Genomic DNA, 17,421 nt, shown 5'->3' on the forward strand with positions numbered 1-17,421 from the left:
AATATCAAGCTGAATATTTTTCATATGCTCATTAGTTACTTTTATTTTTGTGTGGGAATTTTTTTGTTATCTACTAAAATCTCAGTGTCATAACAACTTTTGTAGTTACATTTATTTTAAGAATTTTTGTTGTAGGGGCACCTGTGTGGCTAAGTCGGTTAAACATCTGCTTTTGGCTCAGATCATATTCCCAGGGTCCTGGCATACAGCCGTGCATCAAGCTCCCTGCTCAGTAGGGAGCCTGCTTCTCCCTCTCCCTCTGATGCTCTTGTTGCTTGTGCTTTCTCGCTCTCTCTCTTTCCGGCTCTCTGTCAAATAAATAAATAAAATCTTTGAAAAAAAAATTTTAATGTATTCTCTAATATATTTCAATTATGTTTTACATTTTTATGCTTGCCATTAATTTGTCATGTTTATACTTGATGACCAGAAGTTTAAATATCCATATTTGTAATGAACAATATGATATTTCCTTTTGTTTTAACATTTAAGCTCAGCAAGTGCTTTTACATCCTAAAAGCAATGGATGTTATATTTTTCTAGATTTTATGCTTTGTTTTTCCCCCTTAAGTTATCTGTGACTCCAGTTTATTTTGTTATATTGTATGAAGTATGCATTCAAACTACTTTGGATATTCAAAGAGCTGACTAATTTCCTGGTTCTATTTATTAAATAAGAGTGTTAACAGCAACTTAGTTATAACTATGGTCAACATATCATTTGTACATCAATTTTCTATTTATTATTACATAATATAATTTCCATTACTTATGGTCTTCAAAACCATCTTTGTTTAAATTTTTTAAAGATTTTATTTCCATATTTGAGAAAGAGGGAGAGCATGAGCAGGGGGAAAAGGAGAAGCAGAATCCCCACAGAGTAGGGAACCTAATGTGGGGCTTGATCCCAGGACGCTCAGTTCATGACCTGAACCCAAGGCAGACACTTAACTGACTGAACCACCCAGGTACCCAAGCTCTTAGAGATTTTTATTTTTTATGTCTTTTTAATTATATATTTTATGTAATTATTTATATAAGTTAGCTACTAGTTTGGATTGTAATAAGTATTGTATATATTTTTCTTATCTTGATTATTCATATAGATGTGTTCATTTTTGCAATGCCAAATGTATTCACCATTCTTTTGAATGGACTATGTCATATCTGCCAAAAAAGGTTTGATAGATACGTACTTTTGTTTTCTACCTATATTTTATAGCGTGGATTTTTATTTTAAAATATTTTTACTGCTGTTAAAAATAAGAGTCAGTTCTGAAACAAATTTTTGATGACTAAGTTTTAAAATTTTACAAGTTCTTTGATATGAAAATAATAATTTTATTTAATCTTTGTTATTAGTTTGATGGCAACAAGTCCTGAGAACTCTAATTCAGGAAAACAATAGTTTTACTTAAAAACTATGTTATATCCAACTCAGTGTAGCTTAAAATTTTTAAAAATTAGTTTATAGCTCACATAGCTAAACAGTCTAAAGGAATGAACTTGGACCCATAGCTGAATCCAACATTTAAATAAGGTTAATGTCTAGCTTTTGCAGGACCTCTGGGCTCTGATATCCTCTTGCTATATTCCCAAGCCACATAGTCACTCTACACTGATGATTAGCTCAAGAGGAAGTAGTGCTCCTACTGGGAATCCTGAGTAGAAGTGCCTACCCCTGTGCTACAGAAGACAGATCACCCAATCCTAGCCTCATAGGGGTGGGGCAGTTCCAATAAGGAAGAGATATAGAATCCACAAAATGAAGAATGTCTGCTTCTATCCAATGGCATTTCTACAAGAGTCTTTGAGGTAAATATTTTTTTTTTGTCTCAGGTTGGTGACAAAATCATTGGATAAGTTCTACCACACTGATGTATCACAGGAAATAAAATTCAAATTCAAGATTCAGGGGTGCCTGGGTGGCTAATTGGGTTAAGCTTCTGCCTTTGGCTCAGGTCATGATCTCAGGGTCCTGGGATTGAGCCCCGCATCAGGCTCTCTGTTCAGCAGGGAGCCTGCTTCCCCCCCCCTCTCTCTGCCTGCCTCTCTACCTGCTTGTGATATCTGTCAAATAAATAAATAAAGTCTTAAAAAAAAATTCAAGAGTCAATTTTAAGATTGAACAGAAGTCAACTTCAAAATTTTGTGGTGTTTCTACTTATAGGACATTTCTGCTTGCCAATAAACTGGTAGAGCTTTACTATGTCAGAAATACTTTATTCTGCATAGGAAGTTCAAGAGAAGAAGCTTCTGCTGAATAACTTGTAGTTTCTCAGTAATGTCTATGATGTTACGTATAGGGTCATAAGATCTTGAAATGTAGCCCTTTTTATATTCAAAAATATCTGCAAAGTAAGCTAACCTAAATAATTTCTCCCTATTGAAGAAAGACTTCTTTGTTCTGAAAAAAAAAAAAAAACTTCACAGTTAATCAAAATAATTTTATACTTATTTTTTGTGAAGAAAATGATCTGCTATTAATATAAAATAATTGTAAAAATTGAAATTCTTATTTGGTTAACCTAGCATATATATAACCAAGGAAAATGGGGAGCTGGTCAAACAGAAGAATAGCACTTGTTGATGAGAAATGGAATTGCAGTCAATTACCCCATAACCTTCCTGCTTTATTTTTTTTTATTTATTTTTTTTTAAAGATTTTATTTGTTTATTTGACAGAGAGAGATCACAAGTAGACGGAGAGGCAGGCAGAGAGAGAGAGAGAGAGAGAGGGAAGCAGGCTTCTTGCTGAGCAGAGAGCCCGATGTGGGACTCGATCCCAGGACCCTGAGATCATGACCTGAGCCGAAGGCAGCGGCTTAACCCACTGAGCCACCCAGGCGCCCCACCTTCCTGCTTTAAAATATGGAAGGTGTTGGAAATGCTAGAAGTAGATGGTGCCATTTGACAGAGGTATTTCTTTGGTATTATTGCTGATTGTAAAAATAATCCATAATTCTCACTACTTCCATAAAGAAACAAAATCCATTTTTCCATTCCCTGAATCTGGATTCTCCATGAGACTCGTTTTGGCCAAAGGGATTAGCTAAGCAAACAGAGGTTTGAAAAGCATCTGTCCATTGGGACCTTTGCTTTTGCTCTTCAAACCCTGCTGCCGCTATGTGCATGAGTTCTGGCTAGCCTGCTGGAGCATGAGAGATATGTGGCCCAGTTACGCCTATCACCCAAGCCAGCAGCTGGACTGCTTCCAGACATGTGTAAGTAAGTAAGGCCATCTTGGACTACCCAAGTACTAGCTGAGCTGCCAGCAGACAGTAGACACATGAGAGAGCCCAGCTGAGATGAGCTTAGTACAGCCCTGATCAGCACAATCACCCAGTTATCTTACAGATGCACAAGCAACAAATGTTAGAAGTTTCAGGTCACTAAGTTATGAATGATTGTTTTTATGCACTATTTAGATAACTGATAGAACTCACCTTGTTTTAAGTAGCAAACCAGAGAGATTGTTTCAAGGGGAAATGGGATGATTTTTTTCAATCATGAACTACTTTTGCTCAATTACTGAATAAGCCACCTTGCAACAAAACTCTAGGACAAGAGCCTTTTAATGGAATAAATTTCATTTCAGTCTCCATTAGAAAAGTCTTCTTGGCCACATAAATAATCCACACTTTCTCATGGGCAGAACTTAATCACTCTTTCTTCTGAATTTCCAAATGTTACTTGCCTTACAAAGCATCATTGAGAATTTTGGTTCTTTTGTGTCTAGCAATGCAAGTTAAGGACATAAGAATTTAGTCTTATCTTTTCTTTGACATTTTCCGACTTAAGTTAGGTGACTTTAAGCAAATACTAGAGGTTGATAATTATCGATAAGTTAGATCTTCTTTTATTCTTATAATAGAAAAGTATTCTAAAATATCAAAGCAGAGACAGCAGTCGGTTGCATGATATATATGATGTGTCTCATGCCACCTTACATTTCTTTGAAAGAAAACAGTAAAACTTTTTTTTGTATAATGTGACATGAATTGTTTTTAAAAGATAATTTTCTAAGTAAATAAGAAGTGCATTTAAGAAAAAAAGGATTCTCCCTTCACTTTTTATTTTTAACAGCCAGTTCATAGATGCCATGACATTCAGCCATTGGTCACAGTTAATAAACCTATACTCAAGACTTACTATTAAATAAAATGTTAATAGTAAATTTAAAATACTTCCTATCATAAAAAATCAGGGGTAATTGAATTTAATATCAGTTGTCCTTTAGAAATCTTGTAAGAGGATAATATAGTATCTCATATATTATGTTTTTTTTTTAAATTACTATATTTCCAAGTAGCCAACCATGCTTAAAAATCTGGAATTGGATTTCCTGACTTATGGCAAAATATGTTTTGAAATATTCAGATAACATTAGAAATATTTTAATTATTTTCCTATATGATAATTTCAAGTTAGAAACATACACATATGTATATAAGTGTACCTATGTAGGCATGTGTGTGTATATATGAATATGCACATATACATACAGATACGTATATAGCTATCTTAACACTTTTATATGCTCAGGCAATATTTGCTCAGTGAAATGAATCAGTTTTTCTTCATTTCCTACTGGCTGGAAAAATTTTTAAGCATTGCAATTATCTGGGGGTTTTTTTGTTTTTTTTTTTTTTTCACTTCACAAGTGACACCATTTAGAAAAAATTGCAGATGAATTTTTCCAATTGTTCTATCTATGGCAACGATGGAATGCATTTATTTTTATACAATTATTGAAGTTTTTTAATAAAGTTTTTTACTTTTTTATTATGTTATGTTAGTCACCATACAGTACATCATTAGTTTTTGACATAGTGTTCCATGATTCATTGTTTACATATGCTCTATGCAACACCTGCCCTCCTTAATACCCATCACTAGGCTCATCCATCCCCCATCCTCTCCCCTGTAAAACCCTTAGTTTGATTCCCGGAGTCCATAGTCTCTCATGGTTCATCTCCCTTTCTGATTTGCTCCCCTCATTTTCCCCTTCCTTCTCCTAATGTCCTCCATGCTAGTCCTTATGTTCCACAAATAAGTGAAACCATATGATAATTGTTTTTCTCTGTTTGACTTATTGCATTTAGCATAATACCTTCCAGTTCCATCCATGTTTATGCAAATGTTGGGTATTCATCCTTTCTGACAGCTGAATAATATTCCATTGTATGCCACGGCCACTTTGGAAAGCAGTGTGAAGTTTCCTCAAAAAATTAAAAATAGAGCTACCCTGTGACATAGCAATTGCATTAATGGGTATTTACCTCAAAGATACAGATATAGTGAAAAGAAGGGCCATATGTACTTCAATGTTCAAAGCAGCAATGGCCACAATAGCCAAACCGTGGAAGGAGCCAAGGTGCCCTTCGACAGATGAGTGGATAAAGAAGATGTGGTCCACAGTTATTGAAGTTTTAAAATTTATCAGCATATATTTTCCAAGACTAGAGAATTTTCTAATATTTATCACTGCATTATAAATATTACATTTTCTCTCATATCTAATTTATTTTAAAATTTAAGTTAGTTACAGGTTTCTCTAATTCTATGTGTGTAAATTTGTATCTACAGATATTTCAGATATTTTTATGTTACTTGCCTATCATTCTATGTATTTATTGGTTTAAGTTTATATTCATTTATTCTGCTAGAATTCCCCTCCCTACTTTTCCACTCTTTTTTTTTCTCTGTAGATATGTCTTTTTTCTTTATAATTCCTTTGTTCTTTTTCTAACAGCTTAAGTTCAATACTTCAGTTCATTATTTTCTCTTTTTCCAGTAGTGAAAACATTGTTGTCTGTGACTTTACCACTTCTGAAAGGACAACACACTAGAAAGAATCAACCCATCTGCTGTGCTTAGTGCATTTCCCCCCTTGTAAGAAATATTATTAGCCTTTTGTTTTTAAATCACAGTATTTGTTTTAGATTTTCAAACATCTAAAAACATTTTCTTGACTTACTTATACTCTTCAGTATTTGAGTCATTCCTTTATTTTAGGATACATTCTGCATTTTTTCCTATTATAAACAATAAAATTACATGAGCTAGAATAATAGCAACATTATCATACACTATCATCTTGACCTGTATTGGGTAATTAATAACTGCAGTCTTATAAGGTAGGGAGCAGAAACTTGAAAGAATGGGAAAGAAGATAGGTAAATTTTGGAGAGGTTAAGAAAATGATATATAGAAGTTTGTTACACACGTTACATGCCTATGAAATATACAGAGGAAAGAGACTTTTATACCTAGTAAGTGAAAAAAAAAAACCTAGAAAAGCAGTGTGTATACAAATGAGTAAGTTCACTCATTTTACAATTTTGTATATTTTGCAAGCCAATAAACCTGTGTTTTAGGTTATGCTGTAAGGGGATGGTGATGTGACAATGGCCTTCCAACTGTAGAACATCTTACTGAAGTCTGAGGCCGTAAAAGGATAGATAAAATATTAATGGATTAGTAGATTAATACACTTATCAGGTATTTATTTTATGATTTACCCACTCATTTATTCTCATAGCAAAACCATACATTAAAATGGTCAATAAAGTTTTACGTATCTCAGGGGTAAGATTACTGAAAGTGACTTATCTGGGTATCCACCGTGTAAAGGAAAACCTTCCCAACAGTTGAATGCACAAATTATTCTTTGTTTCTTCTGCCACTATTGGATCACCAATAAAAGTGTGTGGCAACGCTAGGTCTAGTTACTTTTATTAATCAATCCTAAAACACTTCCAGTGTTTCTGAAACTTGACAAAGCACTTACAAGTCACAAAATTAATTGGCTTTCATGCTTTTTAAAGCAAATATTGTGTATCTTTTTTCTTAAAGATTTATTTATTTATGAGAGAGAGAGCATACTGAGAGGGAGGAGGAACAGAGGAAAAGGGAGACAAGGATGACAAGATGAGCAGGGAGCCCGACATGGGGCTCGATCCCAGGACCCTGAGATCATGACCTGAGCTGAAATCAGGAGTTGGATGCTCAACCAGCTGAGCCACCCAGGCGCCCCTATATTGTGCATCTTAATCCCCTACAAGCAGTCTGTCTCCTGTAATTACTAGAATAACAAATGTGCAGTTGTGGCAAAACAGATGGCAGAAATTAAGAGAAAAATGAAAATATTTTATTTCAATAGTGAAATGGAGTTTCATTTCAAGCTTATAAAGGCTAATGCAAGTGGCAGGTTTTAGTTTATAATAATGCTTTGGTTAGATCAATGTAGCAATTTTAATTTTAAGGACACTTTAAGGGCTTTAATGAATTAATTTCAAATCCGTCCTGAGAAGATAGAAGACTCATCTCTATTTCAAAGGGGGTGATAGAATACAATCATTTCTGAATCAGACTTAACTGTGGGATTTTCTCAAAATTCAGTATATTCATTTATTTCTCTATAAAACTACTTAGGGACTTTTTTCCCATCATCTCCAGAAAAGAGTTATGCCAAGAATTATGGGATTCAGCACAGTCTGCTTGTCCCTCTCCCTCCGCTCCTCCTTCTGCTTATGCCCCTTCCCTCTCTCTCAAATAAATAAATAAAATCTTTTAAAAAATAAAATAAAATTAGTCTTCTACATGTTGAAACAGTAAATATCAAGTCATTTTTGAGCAAATATCAAGGCAATCTCTCCAGCATTTGCCTCATTTGTGGGTAAATTGCCAATAAGTTCGCCTGAATGATTTCATTCTGATAATAGCATATTTTTATATTCGACGGTCAAAGATCCTATTCACAGAGTTGTATATGTTTTATCCCTTTCCTTAAATGTAAACTCCATGAGAACTGACTCCATATGTTCCGTCAGCTGCTAGGTTTTCAGTACCTTGACCACTGTCTGGCACTTAGTAGGTATTCAGTAAATAGTGAATGCATGTGCAAATGCATGAAGATATTTCTCAATTTTCATAGACATACTTTATTTGTTTTTAAATTTTTATTTCTGAAGGGGTTTTTTGAAAAGAGTAATAATAACTCAAAACTTAAGTGCCATTCTGAGAATTGCTTTGTTGAAAACAGGAATAAGAACATCAAGTAGAGGAAATCCATACTTTTTATGTTTTACAAACCTGATAGTAAGTGGTAAACATATTTTGATAACTTTGTTTTATTGGGACAATTAGAAAGTATCTCAATTCCTTTAGTATCTGCTGTTTTAGTCTAGATTACATTAGATAGTATTCCTGTATTAATATTTAGAAAGTAGAATTGTTTATCCCTTAATGGCATTTCAGTAACTTCCAAATCATGAAGATATGCATATGCATTATGTGTATGTGTGTGTATGTGTATAAATAAATGAAACTGAGGGACTTTAATAAAAATCATTTTCAATTACAAAGTCAGGGAAAATTTATATTACATCATTTTCCAGAAATGACACTGATTTAGCTGTGTATTCTCTTGAAAGCAACACATACTATTTAAATATTAAAGAGGAAAAACCAGAAGAGAAAAAAATGGACTCAATAGTTGCATGGAAGAAAAATCATCACATTTAATATGTAGGTATATTTATTTCATCACTAAAATGTTAACATTTACAGGAAGGGTTTGTGTATTTTTCAAAATTTTGCTCAGCCTAACTCCTATAAATCAAAGGGGAATTAACAGCAGGACATGATAAAGCAGCCAAGATAAAACTGAAATTACTATAGCCTATACTTTACATTTCACCACCATGGTCCCATTTTATGAGTCTCATCTAGATCAAGGAAATGAGAAGCTTTGAAAGGACTTTTGAGATGACTTAGCTTTACCCTTAAAATACTTTTTTAAATGAGATTACTTAAGCCCAGAGTTCATGTAACATGTCAAAGTAACAATGTTAGTTAGGATCTTCTGATTTTATTCAGCATTTTCAGTTTATATTAAATTATATCATGAATATATGTATATTCCTATATAAATATATACCTATACATATATATATCCTAAAGTCAAAATATTATTTTAAAATAAACAAGTCTAAATACATATTAAAACATACAAAATGGATTTGCTGATGAACAAAAATGATAAATCAATAAATACTTGAAATATTTTTCTTTCAACATGCCAGATCTGAATAAAATGATCTCTACCATAAGTGGTTGACCTCTTTTCAGTAGATTCATTAAAATAATTGTTTATTCTATGGCAATAGAGGGAAGAGAAGAAGACACGGATCTAGAATAGCAAAAGGGCTCTGGGAAAAGTCCATTTGCTGAAAAAAATCCTCCTTTAAATACTCTAATCATATTGATAACCTCCTCGATTTCATTACAGGAACCCTAAAAAACATAAACCAATCTGCAATCTCTACGTGAAGGAAAATCTTATTTATTTACTTATTTATTTAGCCGAGAACCTAATCTCCTTTGGGGAGGGACAGTGTGGAAAGTGAACTAGAAGATTGGAAGGGAAGGATCATTTAAGGTAAAGAGTTATCTTCCCCGTGGGAGCAGAATCGAATAGTGCACCCCAGTTGGGTACTTGAAAGTGACACGCAAAGGCAAGTCTCAGGGTTTGGGAGAGGTTGTTTACAGCTGTATTTAATTCAGAAACGTCATGAGCAGGTAGCTGAGATGATTTTGCTTGGCCTCCAGAGGAAAGCCCTCCATAAAGTCCACCAACCTTGGGAAGCAACGTGCTGGGAGGCTTCTCAGAGAAATAATATTTTTCATGAAGCGATATGATAAGGCTCACTTAAAAATTCTGACCAATTTGTAACCAAGAGATAATTACTTCTGCCACTTTGAATTCCTGATTTTACTGAATCGGGATTTGTATTGTCTAGTATACACCATTCAAGGGTGTTACCTAGAGAAATCTATCCTGATTTTCTATCACTAGCATCCAGAAATTATTTATTCCCTTCAAGATGGCATAGTATTTGATTTAAACATCCGTCATGTCATGTAGCTTTAAAAGGACTCCCAAAGAGTATAGATAGGAACTCAGACTTCAGACTTTATTTAGGATATTGAGAGTAATAGTCCAAAATTAATAAACTTCATCAACTCATTCATAAATACCAAGTGATTACTACATGGTATATGCCAGTACTATAGGTTTTGTGGGAAGTGTTATAAAGCATCTAAGATATACTCTCTAAAGACTCTCACAATCTAGTTTAGACAAAAGGACATGCAATCCCAGTAACATGTATACACTAATGTAATCTAAGTATCTTAACATGTGGTCTCCAGCTAACTCATGTGCTAGTGAAGCATGTGGAATTTGGTCAGAGAGAAACAGGTTAATGTTGTTTCAATTCTATTCTCTAAGCCACACTGCACATTCGTCGGTGACAACCATCTGATGGGATGTTCCAACCTCAGTACACACAAAACAACTCTGATTCCTGCTGGCTGGATTGGAGTGCTTCATGGAGCTTCACGCTTTGCCTGGGTAAGGGAATTCTATCTGTCTTTCTTTTATTTTCTTTTCTTTTAAAAAAATGTGTGGGTTCCAGGGATAAAGTTAAAAAGGGAAAGGTCAGAGTGGGATTGGAATTTAGGGTCATTTAAAACAGTCCAAGAGAATCTTGATCTTCAGAAAGATGGGGGCAAAGCGGAGAAGAGGCAAGACTTTTGAAATAACATCCTGAAAAGTAGATCTAAACACAGCATGATTATTGCCTAATATTCCAAAATTAATTTTACAAAACAAAGTATTTTAGCTAGCAAAGACATACTGCTTATCAATTGAGAAATGTGAGCTGTTACTGAGTTTGATCCAAAGTTTGAGATGAATTAAGAAGGTTAATATTTCCTGAAGGAGTTTTTAGTTCTTCTGTTTAACTCCTTGTTTGTAATGTCTATCCTTGTTACTTGAAATTCTCATTCTCTTTTCTTTTCCTCTTCCCTTCTTTCCTTCTTTTTTTTTTCCTTCTTCCTTTCCTTCTTTCTTTCTTGCCGTAAGATCGTATCTCTGCACTCTGAATCTGGTAAATAGTTCCTGAAGTACTAGTTAAAATACCCTTGATCCCACTCTGAAACAGCCCTGAAGACTTAAATGAATGGTATTTGGTGATCTCAGTTCAGTCCCCAGTAAATGTCCACATCACAAAACCACATCACTTAATTTTAGGTGATTGATTATATCTGCTTAGCTTAAACTCAGGCTTGAGTCAGCCAGAAGACTTTATTACCCTCCATTCCTGTGAGGGTGGTCCAGCCAGGTCAAAGTCGAGGTCAATAATAGGGCAAGAAGGTACTGGCTTTGCCAGTAAGCAGACCTAGTCTCAGCCAGAACAAAGAACTTCACTCCTCAGAGATGCTGTTTGTGTAAACAGACATAGTCACGACTAATACTAAAAGGCTACAGTGAACTCAAGTAGCATATTTGACCATATTTGTTTAGAACATATTTATTTAGAACTTAATCTAGGAAACAAAATATTTAAAATAATTAATTTATTAGATACTTCAAAAGCAGTAAGATTACATGAATCAATTCCTCAATGAAAATATCTATTTAGGGCGCCTGGGTGGCTCAGTGGGTTAAGCCGCTGCCTTCGGCTCAGGTCATGATCTCAGGGTCCTGGGATCGGAGTCCCGAATCGGGCTCTCTGCTCAGCAGGGAGCCTGCTTCCCTTCCTCTCTCTCTGCCTGCCTCTCTGCCTACTTGTGATCTCTGTCTGTCAAATAAATAAATAAAATCTTTTAAAAAAAATTTAAAAAAAATCTATTTAAATATGAAAATTGAAGATACAATTTTAAAAGTAACTTCTAATAGAAAAACATTTCATTATAAATAATAGACTCAAATTTAAATTTGTACACTAACTTGTACACTGTGAAACATTATAAATAGGTTAATAGTTTGTTCCCCAAAGGAATCTTGTATTTATGTTTAAATGCAAAATGAAAATATCTACACATTTTTATGTTAAATGTCATACTTTAAAGTAGAAGTAAATATTACTCATGGTAGGGGATTTCAGATTGTACAGTTATAGCAAAATAAGATAACCCATTAGCACCAAACGTATATAATTATTTTATATGATTGTAATGGAAAATTATGACAAGAGAAATATGATTTTAATGATAACATTAAAAACCAGACACTAAAATATGTCATACAATAAAATTATCCAAAAAAGTTAATTCGGCCCTTAAGTACTATTAATTTTCAACTTTCCCATGAATTAGCCCATTAAAATATGAAGAGAAAGTGTTTTAGTATATTTTTGATCTAGAAGCCATATTTTAAATAAAGCAAATTAAGCCAAATTATATAAAAATGAGGATAATAATAAGTCAATGGAGAAACATATTATAAAGCTTTAGTGGGCAACCAAATAGACCTTCATATAAACACTACCACTGTTTCTTATTGAATGTGGCCTTGGAGAAGTGATTAAATCTCTGAATGAATATTCCCCATTAGGTGGTAAATTGGGACAGAGGCTTTATGGGGAATAACTTGTACCACGCAACTTTGTTGTAAAGAATCAAATTTTTAATATAGATAAAAACATATGACATATATTAGATAAATCTTTGCGGGGATTTTTTCCATATAAAAAACTCATAAAGATGGCTTTAAGAAAAATAGCTATAAAGACTGCAAGTCAAAACTCAGTGATTGTTTTCTAAATTTTATAATCCCATTTGCTCTGCAGTGGTCTATTTTGTAGGTAAATTCCGAGTAAACGTAATCTTAAATTCATGTCATTTGTAAATTAGAAAATTAGTTATAATAACTTAAATTGGGCAGCAAGCAATAGAAATTCCCTCTTGTTGCCATGATAGCAGGTAGTGTGTCCATGTCCACACGGACTGAATAAACCACCTTGCCTGTCCCTTCATTCGTCTTAACGTGTTAACACTCAGTGCAGGGGCGTCTGGGTAACTCAGTAGGTTAACTATCTGAACTTTGGCTCAGGTCCTAATCTTAGGTTCTGAAATCGAGTCCCACATGGAGCTCCCTGCTTGGTGGACTCTCTTCTTCTCTCTAATAAATAAGATCTTCAAAAAAAATTTTAAAAATCAGTGCAGACTACTGCAAATACAGGTCAGCAGTGACAGTCAGTATGTATCATGTGACATATTGTGACAGTATGTATCATCTTGTGACAACCAAAATAGATCAACCATGTCCTGATTCTTTTAAAAGACCTATAAGAATGCACATTTTTTTTTAAGATTTTATTTATTTATTTGACAGAGAGAGATCACAAGTAGACGGAGAGGCAGGCAGAGAGAGAGAGAGAGAGGGAAGCAGGCTCCCTGCTGAGCAGAGAGCCTGATGCGGGACTCCATCCCAGGACCCTGAGATCATGACCTGAGCCGAAGGCAGCGGCTTAACCCACTAAGCCACCCAGGCGCCCCAAGAATGCACATTTTTTAAAAAGTTTATTCGTTTAAAAAAAGTTACTTCCTATAAGAGGTTTTCCAAACCCCATTTGATATATAACTCTACTAGATATAACAAACAAACAAAAGACTTTTTTACTTTTTGTCTAGTTTTGTATTTTTAGAAACAGAAGCAACACACAGGGTAATTGGATAAAGAAACCACAGAAGGCAGAAAATAAGAAATGAGTGTCCTATAACCAATGATCCTATTTTCCTGGGATAAGCATTATAAGATACTTATTTACTGTTTATCTCTTTAGAGATTTAGGTACATACAAAAATATATCCTTACATATTTTAAACAAAATTAGGAGCTTATACATGTGTGTAGGTATGTATATGCATATATGGGTATGTATAATGGACTTTACCATGTTCTGGGCAGTTCATTAGAAACTAATAGCTTGGGCCAAAATCCAGTTTCTGCTTTGCAATTTTAATTAGGTTATTCAACCTGTGTCTCAGTTTACACAATATTCAAGTAGAATTATAATGATAATTATCCTCAGATAGTTGCAAACTTTCTATGTACCCAGTAATGTTAGCTATTATTACTATTTCATATTGGCATATATAATCTCTATCATTTTTAAGCTGCATATTATTGAATATGCCATGTTTATTTAACCAATTTCCTATTGACTTTCAAATTATCTTTAATTTTTTGTTATATATAAAGTATATTAAATGAACTTAAGGATAATTCTTTGTGTACTGAAATGAAAGTGTCATAAATGATTTCCTAGAATTAAAATTGGAGATTAAGCAATGTATGCATTAACAATTTTGGTAGATAGTCTCAAACCATCCTTTCAAAAAGACAATGTGTCAGAATACCATGAACTATGTAAAATACCTATTTTATCACACTATTTACAACACTAACTAGTATCAATAATTTTAATCTTCACAAGTTTGATGAAATTGAATGAGATAATGACTTCCATATCTATTTCACTCTTATTTATGTCAGATATGTGTTCATGAACTTAATAGAATAAAGAAGGTATTTGCCTAGTTTTTTTCTGTAATCCATTCAAATCCTTTGTACCATCCTCCCAAGATTTTCATCTTCATATTTTTTTTAACTTTCTAGAAAAAATATAGAATGCTTCACAAATTTGACAAATTCGTGTGTCATCCTTACACAGGGCCTTGCTAAGCATTTCTGTATCTCTCTAATTTTAGTATATGTGCTGCTGAAGTGAGCACTTCAATCTTTGTATTCTTATTCATTAAAGCTCTTTACATGTTAAATGCATTAACCATTCTTTGTATCAGAAAATATAAGCAATCTTGGCAATAATCTCAGTTATTGCTTCCCCTAATAATTTTTAATCAATAGAAATAAATTTGAGGCCCTTAATTTTGAAATGGTCCATATACGCAGATTTGCATATAATTAAAAACTTATGGTTGCTCATTCAAAAAAATTTTTATAGAAATAATTCATCATTTACTTGGTCTCTTTTAGAAAATCCAAATGTCATGATCACTTTTGCAAAGATGAAAACTCTCCTGTACATCATGGAAGATCTAAAGATCCATGATAGTCTAATTTACATTATTGGCACTTTTATTTAGGTTTACTTAAATTTCTATGTTTAGGTTCCATAAAAGTGATACTTTATCTTCTATTTTAAGCACTTGGTTTCTCTCTGCTTTAAAAGAAAATTAGCATACTGCAGTCAGAGAAATCTTCTATTTTATATATATATATTTTTAAAGCTTTTATTTATTTATTTGACAGAGAGAGAGATCACAAGCAGGCAGAGAGGCAGGCAGAGAGAGAGGGGGAAGCAGGCTCCCCACTGAGCAGAGAGCCCGATGCGGGCCTCGAACCCAGGTCCCTGAGATCATGACCTGAGCTGAAGGCAGAGGCTTTAACCCACTGAGCCACCCAGGCGCCCTTATTTTATATTTTTAAATTTTTTATTTAAATTCAATTTAAGTAACACATAGTGTATTATTAGTTTCAGAGATAGAATTTAGTGATTCATCAATTTCATATAACACCCTGTTCTCATTCCATCACATGCCCTCCTGAATGTCCTTCACCCAGTTACCCCATCCCCCCATCCACCTCCCCTCTGGCAACCCTCAGTTTGTTTCCTGTAGTTAACAGAGTGATCTTTAAAAACCACCATATGATTTTGTTTAATTCTTTTAATAACTCTCATTTGCAAATTTTAAGATGGCTTTTAGCAGTGCTATTGTAAAGTGTTGTATAAAGAGGGGCAGTATCGCACATCTTCACCACCTGTGACCTTATTAGAAATGCATATTCTCAGGCTCTATCCCATACTTACTGAATCAGAATTGATGCTGAAGTATGAGAAGCACCAAACAGGAGCTTGGAGGAGGAGTGGAAAACCCAGTCTTTCTATCCATGTTCTTCTAGTCTCCCTATCTTTTTGATCACTGTATCCCACACTGGCTTTTTTTTTTTTTTTGGCTACACATTCCTTTCAACACCCTTTCCTTTTGCTTGGAATATTTCTTCCCTCCTTTTGTTCTACTAAATCTTACACAATTTAAATGCTACTTCTTTGAGGAAGTCTTCCTGCACCATCAAACTATGCTCTTCCTTATTTTATATTTTAATATTTCCTTATGCTTTTTATCAATACATGTTTTGGGGATTCTTAAATCCTTCAATCCTCACACCATTACTATTTCTAATCATAAGAAACACTTGAATCCTCAGATCCTATCATGGTGCTTGATACATACTGAGATTGAAGTAAATATTACTTGGAAGAATGAATAAATGCATCAATGACTAAAATCCTCCCCAAAGTGCTTCCTCACTAATTTGAGGATCAAACCTAAACTCAATGATCACTTTATGACTGAAGACTCTTCTGGTTTCCTCCTCTTATTCAGGATGCCATGTGCCTCTTTTTCTCTGCCCTTTTGCATTCCCTGCTCTGACATTTCCTTTGATTTATATTTTGACTAGTTGTCAAATCCCCTTGCTTTTCTGCTTCTCCTTGAGGTTAGGGATGGCATCTCTCTCTCTTGCTTTCTCCAGGCCATTTCTTTCTGTCTTTTATTTTAGCCTTGATGACTGGAGCATAGCAGACTCTCCAGTGAGCTTTGTGAATTAAATTAAATGTTAAACAGACTTTCCTGCAAGTTTGTTTTGAAACCCAGGACCAGATGGTTACTTTCTTTACATTTCAGTTTGCTCGCTTATAAAAGGACAGCAACTTAAAGGAACTTTTTGGAAGATGATCTATATTTCGATTGTGATAGTCATTACTCAGTGATACAAGATGAGTAACTTATCAAACTGTGCTTTTAACATGGGTGGATTTCATTTGTGTAAATTACAACTCAGTGAACTTAGAATAAAACTGAAGGCAGAAAACTAAATCACGACATGGTGGTCCAGTAGGTTATTTTTGAGTTGAACTTAGAATGAGTTTCATTTTTTTTTTAACTTATTTTAAGTGAACCTCTAAGCCCAGCCCTCAATTCCATCTTTCACAGACCCATCTCTGTGATGACATTGCATGAGGGTTGATTCTCCCATTTTTATTAATCTCCCCCAATAGAAGCCCCTTTCCCAGTCTCTTTTGGAACTAAATTTCTTCGGTTTTCCTCATAAACATTAGATCACATTCAAGGGTCATTGCTGAATATGATACCCACTTGAGGATGATGTAAATCCTTAATTATCCAATTAAGTGACTTCCCTAAGGGCATATATCACCCAAGTTTTGCTTGTGTTTAGTCAATGTGGTTCAAATGAAACTTGGAATGAATTTATTTTAAGATTTAAATGCATCTTCACATTACTTTTCTACCTTATAAGAAGATCATCAAGAGTTTCTTCTTGTGATGATTAAAGCATAGTATCTTATCAGACCGAGTATCTTATGGAGTAATATATAAAAAATATATTACTCTATAATATGTAATACAATGTATACTATGTAACACATATAATAAAATATAAAATAGTATATATTATATATATACATATATATGTATATAAAATTCGCAAACACATACAAACCTATGGCATTCTTAACACAA

At 33.9% G+C, this 17,421-nt stretch overlaps 1 pseudogene; it reads right to left on the minus strand.

The window, feature by feature from the left end:
* Positions 1–14,474: 14,474 nt before the first annotated feature.
* Positions 14,475–14,589, minus strand: LOC125101426 (uncharacterized; annotated as a pseudogene).
* Positions 14,590–17,421: the final 2,832 nt, after the last annotated feature.

The sequence above is a fragment of the Lutra lutra genome, chromosome 5, assembly GCF_902655055.1.
Source record: "Lutra lutra chromosome 5, mLutLut1.2, whole genome shotgun sequence".
Classification (NCBI taxonomy): Eukaryota; Metazoa; Chordata; class Mammalia; order Carnivora; family Mustelidae; genus Lutra; species Lutra lutra.